At 35.7% G+C, this 20,311-nt stretch overlaps 1 protein-coding gene across 2 annotated transcripts in view; it reads right to left on the bottom strand.

Moving 5' to 3' along the window:
* The window catches only part of SPON1 (spondin 1), a 341,451-nt gene that overhangs the window by 155,124 nt on the left and 166,016 nt on the right, over nt 1-20,311 (bottom strand). The window lies entirely within an intron of this gene.

The raw sequence follows: 20,311 nt of genomic DNA, 5'->3' as shown, positions 1-20,311 counted from the left end.
GGCTATATGAAAAGATGCAATCATACAATTTTCTGATACATGAATAAATGTTTAATGTTGAATAAAGTTAGTCAGAGGGAGAGTTATACATACCAAATGATCTCTCTGTGCAGGATATAAAGACACTTAGGAGAATAATAAATGGCCAAATGCAGTAGAAATGAAGATCAAGAGAACTGGTCTCAGTGCCTGAGTGGTGGTGCAAGTGGTAGGGTGTTTGCCTCGTACATGCTGACCTAGGACGGATGTCGGTTTGATCCCCCAGCGTCCCATATGATCCCCCAAGCCTGGAGTGATTTCTGAGTGTATAGCTAGGAGTAGCCCCTGAGCATCACCGGGTATGGCCCCAAAACCAAAACAGAGAGAGAGAGAGAGAGAGAGGGAGAGAGAGAGAGAGAGAGAGAGAGAGAGAGAGAGAGAGAGAGAGAGAGAGAGAGAGAGAGAGAGAGAGAGAGAGAGAGAGAGAGAGAGAGAGAGAACTGTTCTTTAGGAAGAAGCTTGCACAGGGCTGGGGGCAGGAGGGCAAGTTAGTAAAGGGAACATTAGGATAATGGAGGGGGGGAAATGCTACCATATTTGCAGACTAGGGGGCATGAGGGAAATTGGAATATTGGTGGAGGGAAGTACACACTGGTGAAGGGATTGGTGCTAGAGCACTATATGCCTGCAAATAATAATAATTTTGTAACACTAATTTAAAGTGGTTCAATTTAAAAAAAATTAAAAAGAAAAAATAACTGACTGGTTCAGGTTTACACAGCTAGTAATCGGTGGAGCCAGAATCTAAACCCTGGCAGTCTCACTTCAGTGGATTTCTGCTTGAACTCTCAGAGGTGTTCTTAATTCCATTGTTTAGCATGACAGCCATGTATCATATGTAGCTGTACAGAATTTGAAATGAAGATTGGTCAATGTGATGGAGGAACTTAATCAGTAATTTTAATCAGTGAGAATATGGATATTCTGTTGTGTCTAATGTCATATTGAATCCAATAACTGTAGAATCAGGGCTAAGTATTAATGCTGCTAAATCCAATGCTGAGAAGGAGGGTTGAAAGGAAGGGCCCTTCTAAAGACAGACATATCCCACAGATGTAAATGACATAAGACTAACAGTTTGCAGATTAAATTAAAATTTGATCATAGCAGTTTCATTAGGTCCAGTAATACATAGCCTCCATCTACCTCTGATTCAGCCATAATAAGGGTAGAAAGGTATGTGGGTACATTCATGCTAACAGTGAGCATCTAAATCAAGTGTTCAGTATTTCTATTTACTGTCTCATGACTTTCTTTGAAACTTTGAAAGTCTGCTTAGCAAGTATGGCCCCAGTCTCCCGAGGGTTGAGAACTAGTGGACTCCCCAGTCTCCTAAGGGTTGAGAACTCTGGAAGGTGAATAATTTTGGGAGGTATTCTGGACCTTTCTCTGTGTCCAGATACAGTGATACAAGAGAACTCAATAGTGTGCTATTTGATTTTTATTCTCTTTCTTCCTTATTTTCTCTTCTCAATTTCCTCCCTCTACCTCAATTCCTTTCTTCCTGCTTCCTGGAGCATCTTCTATAAAACAACTTGTATCAAAGTCCTTGCCTCCTCAAATTTGGGAAAATTGAAATAAGTACCATCAAACTAAGATCATAAGACCCATATAATAATATTTTGGAGATTAGAAAAAAACATCTGGGGTCCCTTTTGTTTCTGTAAGCAGAGTAGTCTTATGGAATCTTGTGGAATGCAATCTTCAATATTTTCCAGTCCTAAACTGGATTGTTGTCACCGCTGTCATTGTCTTGATCATTTATGTCACATTTAATAGTATCACCATAGTCACTACATTTATTAGATACATTCTTTGAATCATGCATTTTCAGGAATAAATTAATATTCTTCCTTGTCACATGGTTTTCTGCCATGTAGGTTAGTTATCATGTTCATGCTAGGAATACTAAAACTACTAACAGTAAGTGGCAGAGCTGAGATTAACAAAAGGATTGTTAAATTTAAGATCATGACCTCTGTGCTTCATGAGACACCATAGCTCTATATAAGCCCAAATTTAGTTAGAAGATCATTAATTATAAGATGACATGGCATGTCATTTGAATTGACTCCTGGAGTGGGGATCACCCGAGGATAATTGGAACTATGCCTCTATAGTCCTCCTGACTCCATTGGATATATTAATTCTAGAAGTTATTAACTATCAGCCTTTGAAGATTTCTAAAAACTGTTCAATTACCTGATTTTTTTCCTCAACAGCAATGAACATAATCTTTGTTTACCCTCAAACTCTCACCCCTATTGTTATTGTAGAGACTTGTTAAGGGTTATGTTGCACTACCAAATAGCATTGAGGTTATAGTTCTAAAAAGAGGAACTTTATTTAAAAGTGTCCCTTCAAGTTAACTATCACATAAACATTGTTATATATATGAGAGAGAGGCTATATTCCTGAACAATTTTGAAATGTTTAATATAAATTAACACCTAAATTTGAAGCCATAGAGAAGAAACCATAGCACTTTAGATGATAAATTCTAGCTGTGCTAATCTAATTTTAAAATGGGAGCTTGAGGCCGGAGAGATAGCATGGAGGTAAGGCATTTGCCTTGCACACAGAAGGACGGTGGTTCAAATTCCCGCATCCCATATGGTCTCCCGAGCCTGCCAGGAGCGATTTCTGAGTGCAGAGCCAGGAGTAACATGTGAGTGCCCCTGGGTGTGACCCAAAAACCAAATAAAATAAAATAAAATAAAATGTATTTTATATTTAAAACTTAGCAGGAGTAGTAAATAACTTTGCTTTGTTTTTTATATAACAATAGAGCAACCTTTTCTATCCTTATTAGGTGAGTATTTCAGGTTTGGATCTTTTATTTTTTAGGGTTCTTTTATTATTTATTTATTTATTTTGATGTGGCCACACCTAGATATTCTGGGGCAACATCCTCTCAGTGCACAGATGTGGTGCTAGGGAAACCATGTGTTGTTAGGGGATAGAACTTGAGCCTCCTGCATGTAAATAATGTGCTTCAGTTCACTACCTAACTTTCTATTTCTCAGGTATGAATATGCTTTTGAACTACCTGTGTGTATATGTATGTGAGAGATGAAAGGGGTACTCCCATTGAAAGCCAGGTCAGCTTCTTAATGCTAGGGTCTGTGGGAGTGTTGCTGCTTGGGTCCTGTGCTAACAGGGACTACCAGTTTAGTTATTCTTGGAAGTCCCCAGAGCAACTTGGTGATACTTGGGAAGTCATGTGGTGCCGGAGGTCAAAGCTGGGTTGGGTATGTGCAAGCACCCAGCTATTGTACTATCTCCCAGTCCCTTACATTTGGATCTTATATACTGGCTAAATTTTACAAATAAATAAGACAAACGTCTTCTGAGTTTGAAAAGTTTTTAGGAAACAGAGAAAAGAGATAATAAAAAATGGGAATTATTGAGCACATATTTTTGGACACATTTTCTAAAAGTCTTTGATTTATGTTTTTCCTTTTTTTTTGTTTTTTTTTTGTTTGTTTGTTTTTGTGTTTGGCCACACCCAGTGATGCTCAGGGGTTATTCTTGGCTATTCATTCAGAAATCACTCCTAGCTATGTGCTCAGAAATTTCTCCTGGCTTGGGGGATCATATGAGATGCTGGGGAATCAAACCATGGTTCGTCCTAGGCTAGCACCATCAAGACACATACTGTACTGCTCCGCATCACTGTTCCAGCACTGATTTGTTTTATTGATGAAAATAACAGAAACTTGGTCAGGAGCTGGACACCAATGGACACTTGGCCAGTGATTGACTGAACCAGGATTTGGATTATAATTATTTTATCTTTGGGAATGCTTTTTGTTCTGCTAGTGAGAAAGAAGCTACAGACTCTAATAATAGAAAAAAAGTTTAATTAACAAAGTCTATATAAAGGCTAAAGAGGAGTTAGACTGGCGTTAAAAAATATTCTACCTCAAATTGAAGTGAAGCTACCTCTTTCACACCTATAAGTGAGAATCCTGAAAAGAATAAAAGGGAATAAAAAATATCTAGCTATTTTAAAAAGAGTATCATATTATAACCTACTAGGAGTTATTCCAGAAATACAAGTTAACATTTAAAATTTAATCAATATACCTATATACTCACCTATATACTCGAGTATAAGCCGAGTTTTTCCCAGCACAAATTTTTTCCGGCACAAAAAACCCGAACTTGGTTTATACTTGGGTCATACAGGTTATTTGATTCGGTGCGCATGCACTGAATCAAAAGCATCTAGTCTCCAGTTGTCTTCTGCTGTCGCTGGAGGGGACAGTGCTTCAGCTCAGTCCACAGTAGTGGCTGAGCTGGAGGTAGGCACCTGAACTGAACAATATGCCACTGAACTATTTAACCCACAATATTCTGTGCTTTGGATGAGACCAATAGTAGTGATGATGATATCTGCAGACTCAGTGATGATGACAATGTTTATGCTGATGCACTCACATCAGATAAAGCTGAACTCTGGACATACAGATGATGATGATGAGGAATCCAGATTTTGAAAGATTTTAACCTTTTTGATTTAGCTTGATTACCTGTTAAGCTACAGTTTTCTGCACTTTATTTAAAGTTTTAAAGTTATTGCTAATTTACAATTTTTCTTTAGCAATAAATATTGGAAAACATTTAATCTACTGATTCCTTCATTATTGTAGTTGTTTTGGGTATATATTTTAATTTTTGAGATTTACCAGTGGCTGCTGCATTTTCCACCTCGGCTTATACTCGAATCACCAAGTTCTCCCAGTTTTTAGGGGGTTGGCTTATACTCGAGTATATATGGTAAGTCATCAGGAAAAAAGTTAGAACAAAAACCAGAAAATTGTATAAATCTTTTTATATGTACATAAGTAGTTGATTACATTCATGATAAAAATAAAAATACTGACAGGGGCTGGAGTGGTGGTGCAAGCAGAAGGGCGTCTGCCTTGCACGTGCTAACCTAGGAGGGATTGCAGTTCAATCCCTCAGCATCCCATATGGTCTGCCAAACCAGGAGTTATTTCTGATTGCACAGCCAGGAGTAACCCCTGAGTGTCACCAGGTGTGGCCCAAACACCAAATAAATTTTTTCTAAGTCCTCACAAAAACCAGAAGGGAACTTGTTTTAATTTGATTAAAATACCTACAAATGGCCCGGAGAGATAGCACAGCGGCGTTTGCCTTGCAAGCAGCTGATTCAGGACCAAAGGTGGTTGGTTCGAATCCCGGTGTCCCATATGGTCCCCCGAGCCTTCCAGGAGCTATTTCTGAGCAAACAGCCAGGAGTAACCTGAGCGCCGGGTGTGATCCAAAAACCAAACCAAAACAAAACAAAAAAACCTACAAATGTACTATAGAAAAATATACTTTCTAATATCTCATCGTTAAGTGTTTCCTACAAGACTGGAGATAATGTAGAATGTCCATGGAGCTAGAGAGTGGAGTGTTCAAGGCTCTTTCCTGCATGCAACTGATCTAGATATGGCTTGGAGCCTGCAAGGAGTAGTCTTTGAGTGCAGAGACAAGAGTAAGATCTGAGCACCAATAGATGTGGCCCAAACGTGATTCCCCACTAAGAAAATAGAATGCTTACCATCACTACCTTTATTCAACATTGTAGTTAGTGCAATAAGGCAATAAGGCAAGAAAAAAAGTAGAAAGCTGACAGGTTTGGTGTTAGAACTACTTGTATGATAAACCATTATCAATTGTATTGTGAACCACAGACTCTCAATCAATAAAACATTCAGAAAAAAAAAAGAAAGCTAAAGGATTGGAATGGAATTGATAATAGGAGATATTATCGCATATGTATAAATTTCAAAGTAATCTTTACATAAATAAAACCAATAAATAAATTTAGTAAGGCTTATTGATAATGAATATACAAAAATCAAATTTATATGATAGTGACAAATAAAAACTAAATATAACAGTAATAGTCACATTTATATATTAAATTAATTTATTATGCTACAAAATACATTATTCATATTAATAATTTACAACAGTAAACCTAGTAAAAGAGGAAACTTTTGCCTAAAAAATCTTCTTCCAAAACTAAAAAACGTTGTTGAGGAAGCTTAGAGTTAATCTAAATAAATGAGCAACATAAAATATTTACATTGATTAGAAGTGTCAATAATGTAAGTTTTCAAAGTTTCCCTAATTTTTCTGTAAGTTAAACATAATCCAAATAAAGATACTGGTGGATTTTTAGAAAGTGAAGTTTGAGGGGCTGGAAAGATAGCATGGAGGTAAGGCATTTGCCTTGCATGCAGAAGGATGGTGGTTCGAATCCCGGCATCCCATATGGTCCCCTGAGCCTGGCAGGAGAAATTTCTGAGTGTAGAGCCAAAAGTAACCCCTGAGCACTGCCGAGTGTGACCCAAAAACCAAAAACCAAAAAAAAAAAAAAAAAGTGAAGCTTGAGATAATAATTTTAAAACTTATGCAGAAATGTAAAGTACTGGCAATAGTAAAATATCACTGAAGACAATGTTATATTCCTAGATGTGAAGTATCAACAAAATGATCAATAAAAACATGACAGAATCTAGTATTCAGAAGTAGACCTACAGACAGTAAGTTATCTAATCTACAATGCCAATAATTTGACACTAAAAGAAAGAAGAAATGATAGACAGGTCAATAGCAATTCTAGGGGAAAAAAATCTTGACTCCAACCTCACATACACATATTCAACAAATCAATTCAACATATAGCTATAAAACATTAAGAATAAAATAATTGGAGTATAGAACAAAATTTTTGTAACTTCAAGGTAGCTCTTAAATGTGACACAAAAAGGGCTAACAATGAAGGAAACAGAGATCATTTGGATCATGTTAAAATAAACATTTGCTGTTCATCAAAAACTAAGAGTAAAAAGGCAAGTCACAGACTGCAAGAAGATACTTACGGGTAAAAATAGGCAATGGGTTATAGTAAAAACACAAAGAGCATCTAATAAATTAGTAAAAGGCAGATTGGCTTCAGTCATAAAAATAACAATGCCTTCGCCAGTGCAACATTCCTACCACTTACACATATCAGGTAAATAAAATGAAGATATTTTGGCAAGTATGATGATTCTTCAGATCTTTTTGGCTGTGCAAAATTGTTTATTAGTTTAGTAAAGCTGGGAAAACTATCTATGACCCAGAAGCTCTACTGCAGGGTATATAGTTGCCTGAAGTCATGTACATGAAATGTTTATACAGCACTGTTCATAATTGGCACAAACTGGAAATAAATTCAATAATAGAATGGGTAAGTAAACAATAGTATATCCATGCATATAGGATATATATGTTATATGTTATATATATGTTATAGGAAGAACAAGCCAAAATTAAACACATGCCCATAGATAAATACGACAAACTATGAAGTTGAACAAAAAAGGGCAGACACTGAAACATACATGGTGTACTATTTACAAAAAGCTTAAAATATCAAAAAAAATCAACCATAATGGTAGTCAAATTATCTTTTGATGAGGGGGGATAGTCACTGAAAGAGAACAAAAGGAACTTTCTGTCTTCTTAGCATTGATTTTTGTGCTGTTAATATGAATGTCTAAATGAGTGAGGAACTGAACTATATCTTAAGGGTTTACCTATTTTTTCCCATTTTTTAAAAAATATTCCACAGTCTGTGGCATACAGACTTACTCCTGAATTTGCACTCAGGGATCATTCTTTGCTGTGGTTTTGGCAGGGAAAGGGCATATGTGGTGCTGGGAATCAAAACTAGATAGGTTGTGTGCAATGCAAATGCCCTACATGCTATAGTATCTCTCCAGACCGGATTTATCTTCATTTTTTGACCATGTAATACTTCAATAAAAAGTACATTTAAAAAAAAAAGGAATAAAAAGCATTTTCATTGTCTCTCAAGGTTCACTTTAACTATTCTACCTTAAACTATATACTATATGGAAATCAAAAGTTTAAATCTTATTCAATGGAGATAGTGACAGAGGAATGACAGAGATGAACTGTGAATTTGAAAGAATAAGAATTATTCCTTTGACCACATTTTAAAGATCTGAGGTCAGTTACCCTAGATTAGGACCTCAGCTTGTATAGTGCCATTAGCCACAAATTGAAAGTTGGAGTCATTACTATGGGATTTAACCTGTCAAGAGTACTAGAGTGAGAAATTTACTCATTTTAGTTTAATGAATATTGACTGTACCCCTGCTTAAAGTTCTGTAAAAAGGTGCTGGATGTTCTAAGCCAAACTAGACCAGAGTCTTCCCCTATCTCTACCTAGTCAGGAAAACAAATAAATAAATAGTCAGAATGCAGTGTAAGGTAATAACCTGGCTTGAGCAGAAAAGAGGATGGTAACTCATCTAGAGGAAGAATTAGAAAAGATTTACCAGGCAGGTAAGTTTGTGCTAAGAATGAATGAATGAATGGCCAGGGCCTTTTGGGTAAAGTGAGCCAGGATAGGTCCTAGTGCTGCAAGCACTGGAAAGTCCTGTGCAAAATCCCAGACATCACATGTAGCAGGACATAGTGAATGTAAGACAGATGTAGAGCCAAAAGTCTAACTGGCAGAGGGACAGAAAATTGCGTATAGTGGCCAAGTCCCAGTGAAGTTTGTCTAGTTAAAGAATTTATGTTTTAAGCCTGGGTGATGCAATTTAATCTTAAATCTACCCCTTTGGAGTTCTGTGAGCTTGGACAAATCCCTATGTGTAGGTAATATTAAAAGTTAATTAGTTTTGCCGTGAATTCTAGCTTTTCCTCCAATACTTTAAGACTTATAGGGAGCTCTCTTGTTTTCCAAGATCCACATAAAGTATGTACATCCAGAAAAGTGGTTTGATTGATGAGTGGCCAGGAATCTACAGTAAAAAAAGACAGCATCTCAGCTTTATTATTTTAGAACACAAAGCTGGGTCATACCTATGCCTGCCACCCTGTTCTGGCAGCTAAGAGCACTGTAAGGGCAATAACCAGCATAAAAAACTCTTTCCAAGTTGTTGAAACATGTTCAGCATGCCAGCTGGTGGTCTATTAGTCCCTAGAGCACTGTTTAAATGGACAAGTTCTTTTTCTGAGGTTTACTCATGATGAGGAGGCATACTTTATTATTAGGAGAATATTTCCATAGTGACTTAAAAATTCTTAAAAATTAAATTATTGTGGTAATGGCACAGCAAGAATTACTGTGACTAGATAAGGTCTGGCATCCTATTTCTTCCTTGAAGGAAAATAAAGGGCTGAATAATTTATTTATTGCTTGAACACATTTCAAGGGTGCTGTCAGAAACAAGGCCAGACCATACAGCTAAGATTTAAAATGAAGCAAATAGATTAGCAGTGGAGGTGAGAGGGCAGTACAGGGAGCTCCCTGTATTTAGGGAAAGAAGGGACACTGGGTACTGGGCATGCCTGGCAGCTCTAAAAAGCAGCAGTTCAGGTCTTTGAAAGATTGGTTCCTACCCATGACATCCATGGGAGAAACTCTCACTTTAATAAGGGCAAACACAACTTGTACAGGGTCTCATGGAGGAAGAAATAAAACAAACAAACAAACAAACAAAAAAAACAGATGGAATAGTCAGCTAAAGATTGACATCCAGTATAGAGACCTGATGTCCCAGGTAGGAGTTGTGCCACAAAAAAATTATAAAAATGGTTAACAAAAATTTAATACTTATCATATACTAGTTACTCCTTTAAGTGATTTACATATTTTGATTGATTTATTCTTCATGAAACTTTAGTAAAGTTGGCATTATAATAATTTCCATTTTATCAGGTAAAAATATTGAGGCACAGGAGCTAAAGATAATAATGCAGAGATTAAGGCATATGTTTTTCTTGGATATGATCCACTGTAGTTTAATCCCTGATACTACATATTGTCCCCTAAATACATCCAAAAGTGGTCCCTGAGTACAGAGTTAGGAGCAAGCTTGAGTACCAACAGGTGTGCCCCCCAATAAACAAATAAATAAATATTGAGGTACAGAGAGGTTAATTAAGTGACTTGTCCAACATTTCATCAATAAAAAATGAAGAAGACTTGTTTTAGTCTGGCTACAAAATCCATAGTTACATCAGTGGAAGCTCTTGGATAAGTAACGGGTTAGTAAGTTTCTTCTAAACAAGAAAAAATCATTGGTTCCCAAATCCAGAATCTGGATTGAGTGTTCAGGAGTGGCCAAGAGTGTTCAACAGGTTCACTTTTCAGAAGTATTTTCTATTACAAATGCTAGTTTTTGTGAATTATCTCAAAGCAAATCATCTCTAATAGCTGTGGTTAGCAAATTTAAGATCTTGGTCTGCCAGCTTTGATTTTTTTATTATTTCTGCAACTTTTGTCTAATAGCCACCAGGGTAGGGGAGGTGATTTCTTGTCTTGGTTGGTAGAAATACTTGACTTACAACTCTCAGTTGGTGCTTTTGACCAAAAATACTATTTTTCAGTAGTATATATTCAGAACCAACCCTGATATTACAATTCTATGAACTTGTTTCCATGACTTTTGGTTGAAAACCCAGGTCAATTCTCAACTTAAATAAGCATTTCAAGTAAGAGTTAAGATGTTATTCTTATCCCATAGCCTTAGTTCCTACCAATGAAGAGTAAGAACCATAGAAGTTGGTGGATAGAAGTGGACACTGGTGAAGAGATTGATTTTGAACCATTATATGCTTGACCCAATCATGAATAATTTTGTAATTTTATGTGAATAAAATACTTATTTAAAGTAAATAAAAATTTTAAAAGAACCATATAAGTTGTGTTGAAGAGAAGTTTACTGCTTTATTTCCAACACAAAACCTAAGAACCACTGTAGTGACTGGCATAAAAACATAAAAACAGTCATAATCATGAAGAGTCAGCTTAATTTGGCATAAATAATTTTTCAGGGCATACATCAACTTTGAAAAATCTAATCATGTCAATACTCTTAGCTTTATTGATGGTTTTCATGAACAATTCTAGTCCACTTACTAAATTTTTTTTATAACATATACATCTTTCTCTTCAGTGATTGCTTTAAGTAGAATATCTTCTTTAACATGATGAAAAATTTTTTGCATTTAAAGTACTTTTAAAAATATGCCCTGAGTACTAATTATATATCAGACTTTGTGCTGGACCTGGCAATATAGAAGAGTTCCAGTCAATTCTAGTACCTTTCTCAGCATCTGCCAAAAAACTATTAAAGAAGATCAGGAGGGGGTGAGCAGCAGACACAGGAAATATAAGGTAAGAAAGAAAATCATAAAGTTTGTCCAATGCTATTTATAACATATTCTCTTGAAGATGCTAATTATAGTTGCATGCCCCATAGTTGAAAATAATGAGAGGGTTTTCAGATCTTAAGAGATTAAAGGAAGAAAGATACATCTAATTAAGGTATATTTTAGAGAAGGGTTAGATTCCATCCTATGCAACACTTCCTTGACATCATTTTATAATGATGTGAAATGAAATGTACCCAAGATCACCTAATTCATTTGGTATTCACAAATGTCTTCCCTGCTTTGGATAGGCTGGAGAATAGTGATATAATTGTAAAAAAAGTCACAATCACTGATGTCTAAAAGCTTATATATTCTATATATATGTTCAGAAAACTAACTGATAAATTATTTTTGCCCATTGAACCTGGTCCAACAAATAGGTGGGGATAGAAAGTTGTTGAGGCTCAGTGGATGAGAAAATTCTTTCCACTCTGCTTTTGAGGTGGAAGATGTGCTATCCTTCCTGCCCCTGAAGACAATAAAGCTAGTCCTCTTTTTTGTTTCTCACAAAAAGGTTAGTTTTTACCCTTCAGGGCTTCCTGAATATTTATTATGTGGCAATGACCAAGAGGTAGCAACAGTTCCTAGAGGCTATCCTTAGTGGGGAAGATATAATTTAATTAAACAGATAATTACAGAACAATCTCATTTTATGAGAATGTGAATCACAGAACACAGAAATACATGTATTAATAGACACAGACATATGAAATTTTAATAAATCTTTCTGAACATAAAATATAAAATTATGCCAAGTCCCTCTCCTCAAATTAAAATATAATTGCCAAGGACATAATTCCTTTTCTATTTTTTATTGATCTTTATTAATTTACAATATTATGAAATTTTAGGCGCATAGCTGAACACCTCTGCATGGAGATAGGATTCATAGCACCCACCACCCAATTTCAGAGACATCTTCCTACAAAACACCCTGCTTTATCCTTTTTTCGCAACCAAACCTGTTTTCCCTTTGTTAAACACTAATTCTTAACAATTCTGGTAAGAATTCTGTTGCTTTTTTGCCAATTTATTTGCTCTATTTTACTTATATAAATCCATAATTTTAAGTTGGTGGCTGAATTTTAAATTGTACTTATGCTATTAATGTGCAGGTATATCCCTTTATATGACTTTAAATAAACATCTTTTAGTATTTAGCTCAAATTCTATATGCTTGAAATTATATAGAAATCTAGAACAACAAAACCCCTAGGAAAACCTGCAGCTATCATAGTAAACAATAAGTCACTAGAAGGGTACAATGAGTTGCAATGGGACTTTGAAAACTGAATCCACCTTTGAGAACTGACTCTTGAAACACAGTTTCAGTGAAGACCCCTGGAAGATTAGTAGTTTAACAGAAAGAAAGACTTGCTCTGGCAAAAAGAGAAGGATCTCACCAGGACTCAACTCAACAACTAGGTTGCTTTCCTTATTTTACACATACTTCTTCTCTAGTTGGTGTTTTTCAAGTTCTGCTCTACTGAGAGGAAGAGCAGATCTAGACAATTCTCTTTCTAAATTTTTGGGTTACTCCCAGCAGTGCTTGGAAGGTAACTCCTGGCTCAGTTCTTGGGGGACAATGTAGTATTGAATGAGGGTCTCCTGCATGCAAAGTATATATGTTGTGCTATCATATGTATTACTCCTTTGCAATCTCTAGTCAAATATATTTCTTAGTTATATTTGGGATTAGGAGAAGAGGGGTAAAGGCAAAACAAAGCAAGTAAAACTGATTTTTGCCAACATAAATAATAAAACACATCAATCCAAAATTTGCTCACTTCCCTTAGCATAGTTATAAAAAAAACCTTGTAGTTCAAGGTGGTGGATTAGTCTAAAATGTTTACCTATCTGTGAATGCATGTCAAATTTTTTTTATTAAATTCCTTTCTGAGGGGAAAAAAGTCACAACTGCAAATTCTACCTCTTCATTGCTGCTGAAGTTGTTTGCAGAGTGAGAACTTTTTGTAAAGTGTGTTTGAAATTTTAATTGGGAGCCATTCATCTTCAGTAATATTTGCAATGTTAAGAAAGATGAAATAGCCTGGAATTCTGTCTCTTCAGTCATGATGTGCAGAAAATTCAGGTCCTAATTCAGAATTTGAGCAAAATTTTCACTGGATGATGGAAGTCAATCAGAAGACTTGACTAAAATATCGACATGCAATCAGAGTTAAAATCGTGATGTAAAGGTTGAATATTTGAGTGAACATGACGACTAGGCTAGAAAGAAAAAAACATTAAATTATAGCTAGCAATGCATTTATATGTGTTTGGTACTGAACTGGGCATTTGAAGGAACAATGAACTGACATTTCATGAACTCCCACTATATGCCAACTCTGTTATAAGAACTGTAGCAAGATTACATTTTCAGGACTATGGATGTGGCTCAACAGTAGAGCACTTGTCATGTTTAGGTTTGATGTCTGGTAAAGCAAAATAATAATAATAACAAAAATAAAACAATAGCAAAAACACAACAAACACAATTTTCCAACTCTACAATAATCCAGTTTGGCATACTTGTTTTACTATATGAAACTATAGCTTAGAGACATTAGTTGGTATCTTTTCCAAGGTTTTACTGACTAATAAGTAGAAAAGCTTAGGGGGCAGAGTGATACAGTGGTAGGGCTTTTGCTTTGCATGCAGCTAACTCAGGATGAATCCTGGCATCCCATATGGTCCCCTGAGCCTGCCAGGAGCTATTTCTGAGCACAGAGCCAGGAACAACTCCTGAGTGCTGTCAAGTGTGACCCCCTCTAAAAAGTTAGAAAAGCTTAGCTCTGAACCCAGGTGGTTTTCAAAGTAGTCTTGTGAAGCAGGAGCTTAGATTAGATCAGGAAACATGATAATTAGAAGTTATATTATTTTTTATTAGGCCTTATAATAAATTTCAAAGTAGGATCTGATCCCAAAAGCCACCCCAAAATGTTTTAGACTAGAGGTGCTTTGTACCATCTTTTAACAGAGTACTAATGAATGGGCACTTCTTATTTCCTTGGGACCAAGAGAAACCTGAATTATAGTTTCTCTGGCCTCAAAAATGTCCCAGTTAGCTCTCATATTGCTTCTGATAATTGGAGTTGATATTCGGTATTCTAGCTTATTCCCATTTTTCTATTTGAGCACATATTTTCTGGCTTTTTGCTTCCATCCTTAAAAGTTAGTCCCCTATTTATCTGATGAGATCACCTTCAGAAATACTGATCAAATTTTAAAAAGGAAAGTAGAATTAGCTCAAGAAACTGGTGGCAATTGGGGTCTGCAGCAAATATGTCAACCTAAAAATTCAATCAATGGACCAAAGATGGAACAAGAGACTTTGGAAACAAAACCAACTTAATCCATGTTCACTGTGGTAGGGACAGCTGGACAGATGTACAGCTCTCTTCAAAGGTTGCGTTAGGGACCCAATAAACCTGAAAAGACTGTGCCCTGAATCTCAATGTGGGTGGACAGGATCGAGGACCATTCTTCCTCTTTTTTTTTCTCTTGGTTTTCCCAGGGTATGCACAACAAAGTAAATGCCATTTGCATTCAATGACTGAAAGCCATTCACATCTGTAAACACTAACTGTCCCAGCCAGCAAAACCCTCCAGAAAAACTTATTAGCCCCATTTCAAGGAACCAGATGTGAAAGAGAAAGCCTTCTGCTTTCCACCGCTCTTCCCACCCCAGCAACAAAACCCTGGGAAGCTCTGTGTGCGGGGGAAAATAGCACATTTTACTTTTAAGTGGAATCATCAAGCTTATTATGTTAGAGAGTTTAATTAAACTCTTGTTGGCAGTTGTGAAAAGTTTAGCTTCCTCCCAAGCCTTTCTGCATATGTTCTCTTGAGGTAGCACACACTTTCCCCTTTCAACAGAAGGTTATTAGAGCATCTGAATATGCACAGATTCTGGAAGGTTCCAAGATGTTGTGGGGGCATTGACACATAACTTTCAATTTAATCAATCAACTCAGTGGTACAGTAAAGAGATTACAACTATCCTACTCCCTGATCACAGGCGATCAGCTTTACTGCAGGGCAGCTTGTACTAATCCTTTTCACTAAAAATAAGGCAGGCTGCCTGTGCTGTGGTTTCCTATCCCCTTTGTCCTCTTCTGGGTTTGTTCTCTCACTCTGAATTTAACTGAGACTAGGAAAAAAAAGCTGCAAGTATTTCTTTGTACTCATGCTTCACTTGTAACCTCAAACAGTAGAGTTCTTGCAAATTGGGAAGATGTTTGCCAGGACCATAGTGCCTAGCACAGTCTTTTGCAGAAACTCCACTTGTGATTATAAAATAGTTGGACCTTCTTGGCATAAACAATTCCTGAGGGTATATTTTTCAATTCATTGTTAGAAGAACTTAAGTGCCTCAATACCATTAGCTTTAGTAGAGTTTTGTGTGTACATTCCAATGTAACCATACATAATGTTGTTTAATGGACTTTATATATATCTTTTCTTAAGGCCTTTTGAAATTTAGAATATTTTCACAAAAAAGAAACATTAAATCTTTCTATTATAGTATATGCTTTTAGGACCTTAAAACAGGAATGGATGGGAAGGAAACAGGCAATGAAAAAAATGTTTGATGTAATACTAAAATGTTAATCACATCCATTTTGTCAGCTTTAGAGCTTACATATGAACTGATCCATGACTTGTCAGTGAATCCAGTTTTTCATCCTCCTCAAATCAGTTCAAAACAGGTAACTATTTAAGTTCTGTGAATGAGACACAGGAGCCACAGGCCTTTTAAACTGCCTGCCAACAGGAGTAAATGGCAAGTAAGTTATCAATAAATGAACTTACCCTGCTCAATAGTAATGAAACTTTACCCTGAGAGACATAAGGAAAGAAATGGTTTATACAGTATAAAGTTCAGGTGAGTTTAATTTAGGAAAAGAGATCAGAAATAATCTGTGGACTTCCAGGAGGAAGGCAATGAAAGACTGTGAAGCTTCCAAGTTTAAATCCATTTAAATATCAATAAAAGAGCAGAAGCAAGTGGGTTGTGTAGGGGTCAAAAGTAACTGTCATAGTTATCTCAAGAAACAAAAGAATGAATAAAAGAGGAGAAAATGACAGAACTATTAAAACTGCAATAAGAGAGGAGAAATAAAAATCTGGATGCCAGATAGCATAGGGGGTCCAGGGTTGTGGACTCAGCAAACCATGAAATGAGATCAATATAAAATTTAGAGTATGATTGCAAGCTACTTTTATAAATGTGAAAGGAAGAGACAATATATTTGTTTCAGAAGACCTCATTCTAGGAAGAAGGGATAAGAAGGTATAAACTAATAAATAGGTAAAATAAAATGCAATTGAATGCAACAGAGGAAAGAAGAAGGGAACTAGGGAAATTATGACAAAGTGTGAAAAGTGTGGAAAAGATGGATCCAGAGAATGGAGCACTCTGGAGGAGATGAACTCCTAAGGAAAGAGAAGGAATAAATGAGACTTAATTAGCATACTGCCTGCACATAGGAATGCATTGATTAGATTTATGGATAATGAATGAGAAAACACAAAACCACAAAGAAAAAAAATCAAAAATTATAAAACAAAAACCATTAGAAGAAAAAGGTCAGCACTAGCAAAGTAGCAGAAGAAATATAAATAAAGCCCCATTGGAGATTCTACTTAAAATAACTTGTGACCAAAATCCATTGTCAAATATTTGATCTATGATAGAAAAAGAAAACATTCTGTGAGGATCTAGGTTACAAATTTCATGTAAAGGAATATAATTCATAAATAAATATGACTGTTTTCTTTCATTGTAATGGAAAACCATGTAAAAACCAGAGTCAGAGGAAAAAGCTGTTTAATTTTTTTTAATCCAGTTAAATTGTTATTTAAATGCAAATGTTCACAGATTTTCAGTCTTTAGAAATGTATTCACCAATTAATGGACAAATGTTTGGCTTCAAAGTTACTTCAAAAATAAATATATTAAAAGACAGACCTTCAAAATGCTGTTTAAAAAGAAACTGAATTAATATATATCTATTGAAAAGATTAAATAGGAACAGTGACTAGGAAAAACTGTGACAGAAATTGGGGATTAAAAATTGTTGGAATAAAAACAGATTAAAATAAACTAAGTAGCAAGGAAAATGGAGGATAGATATGAAAAAGAGTTGAGTAATGGTCTCCCCAGCCTACCAGAATTGATTTTTGAGCACAGAGCCTGAGTGCTGCCAGATGTGGCCCTAAAACAAAAAGCAAAAGAGTTGTTGTAAAAGCAAAATGGGAAAAGGCCAGAGATATTGTGACAGACTCTGATTATGATTCCCTGTTACTAACATGGTGTCCCATCACTGTGGGAACTATCCCTGTGAATCAAAGACCAGGGAGGTAACTGAAAGAATCAGTGTTTATGCTCTTCCTCGAGAAGTTATTCCCTCACTTCATGGAGTAAAGTGATCTATGGATCATTTCATAGAGAAGTGATCCAATTACTCCTGATCACTGCTGGGTGTGAACCAAAAACAACACATATAAATCAAAAAACACTATTCTGATGAGATGTGGATATACTGATAAAATTGAATTACTAATTTTAATTACCAGTTGAATTAATAAGAACATTGTTATCAAAGGATATACACTCAAGTGCTGGGGTTGAAGAGATACTACAAGGGTAAGATACTTGCTTTCCATATGGCTAACCTGAATTCTATTCCCTGTACCACCTACAGTCCTTGGGCACTGCCAGAAGTGATTCATGAGCAGAGTCAAGAATGAGTCTAAAGAACAGTGAGTGTCATCCAAAAACCAAATTTAAAAATTTAACTAATTATTTAGTTTGGTGCCAAATAAAATCTAGGAAAATGAAAAATTTAAATATGGGGGCCTGAGGGATAGTATAGCATGGGTAGGAGCTTGTCTTGCAAGTGACCAACATGAGTTCCATCCCTGAAGCATGTAGTCCCTGAAGCACCTCCAGCAGTGATCCCTGAGGGCAGAGGTAGAAATAGACCCTGAGCACAAACAAATAAAATTAAATATGAAAGTAGAGAAATAAAAAATAGAGTGGCTGAATAGAAATGGACTAAAAACAATCATATGAAAACTAAACAAAGAAATAGAACAACCCAAATAAGCACAACAATCACTTCCCATTGTACTGATGCTATCGATTTACTAAAAAAATTGTTAAAAGGAGTAGGAAATCTAAAATGAGAAAAACATAAATAAAATAAAAAGAAAATTAAAGCAAGGAAAAAGTAGGTAGGATGTCAGACAGAGTTGAACTGAAGTCAAATATTATTAAAGGAAGATAATTATGTTGATTATATGATGATGAAAGTCACAAGTAATAATGAGAGCATAATGGTATTTTGTCTATAAGGTCCAAAGAATAACAACAAACAGAAAGTAATCTCTTTAAAAAAATCAAAGAGATTTTATAAGTGCAAATTTAAATCAAGGTGTTAATGCCTCATTACCAGAATATAAAAAATTTAGAAATAAAACATCAAGGTAACAGAATAGAGAGCCTAAAAAACAGAATTAAATTTTTCATAATATGGCTGTCAGGATAAATATTGCCAATAAGTATATGGATTCAACAGCCATCACCACATACTCTGAATGTTTATTGCTGTTTTCTAATGAATGGTGACTTAGAACATATTCTTCATTTCTCTTCATTCAAACCTAGAAAATTTCATAAACTGAAGAAAGTTTAGATTCATGGAACAGACTATTGAAATAAAGAGGTGTTCATCCCTTCTTGTCCACATTGAAGGCTGGGTTGGGTGGGAGCAGACAGAGCAGGCAGAAATTGTGATTCAGGAGATGGAGGATCAGTGGAAGAGGAGAGATTCTCTTCTTTCCTCTGATTCACTGGTGGGAGAATAGATCAAGGAGAATTGCTGCAGTTTTATTTCTCCTCTCTTATTGTTAACAAAAGTTCATTCATCGTCTGACCTACAATTCATATGTCTGCAGTAGCATGCCCTCTTTCTGCTACCAGTCAGAATAATCTCCAGGCAGTTCAAAGCTTTTTCTGAAGGAAGAGGAGGGTAGGAAACCTAGGCACTTTTAAATGTACCTTCTATATATCATTTTCCTCCTCAAACTTGCATGACTTAGAACTCAAGGAGAACCTCTCTCTCCCATTTTGTAGTTATAAGAATGTTGAAGAAGATACCATTGTAATGGAAGCAAATGGGGGAAGTTGAGAATGTGTGATGTGATTCTTGGAGCTCTCATTCCTGGCCTCATCCCCTTCTCATTCCTTAAAAAATATCATCAAAGAAGCCACATTGTTTTACTCTTACTCATCACATACTGCTAAGACTCATAGTTTTATTATCAAAGAAACATATCACCACTGGTAAGAATGACTCCATAGCAGAGAGAATTAGTAGTAAAATGAAAGCACACTAAATACAAGCTGGCTGTACTTAAGTAGACACAAAATACTTAACTTCAACATAAGTTATCCTAGCAATACTAAGTAAATACAGAAAAGAAAGAAAAAGAACCAAATATCAATTGAGTGTTAAATACTGCAATGGCTGTAGCAGGCCAGCCACAACCAAAAGCACAATCAGAGCCTAATCCTGAAACACATCACACACCCCAAATTGAGAGCATGTATAAGGCAACTCCTTGGTACTCTTCAAAAAATGTTATTGTCATAAAGGAAAGAGATGCCAAGGAATTGTTCTGGATTAAAGGAGACTAGAGAGTCTGAATAAACCAAATTCATTGTGTAATCTTGGAATGGATCCTGGACAAGAATTTTCATTTTCTTTTTTGCTGCTGAACTGATACTACTAGCATATGGAGCCATCATGTGATTGAAATGTGGCTAGTTTGAAATGAGATATGTTATAAAATTCACCATAAATGATAACCTATATAGGAATTTTCGTGTTATAAAAGAAAAATGTCGATAGTAAAATTTTAAACTAAGTCCAAATAAATTATGCAAATAAAAGTTGGCAAAAATAAAATATATTGTTAAAATAAATTTCACTAATTCCAT

The sequence above is a fragment of the Suncus etruscus genome, chromosome 9 (genome assembly GCF_024139225.1).
Source record: "Suncus etruscus isolate mSunEtr1 chromosome 9, mSunEtr1.pri.cur, whole genome shotgun sequence".
Classification (NCBI taxonomy): Eukaryota; Metazoa; Chordata; class Mammalia; order Eulipotyphla; family Soricidae; genus Suncus; species Suncus etruscus.
Note: the sequence above shows the minus strand (reverse complement) of the source record. Positions and strands in the feature narration are given on the sequence as shown.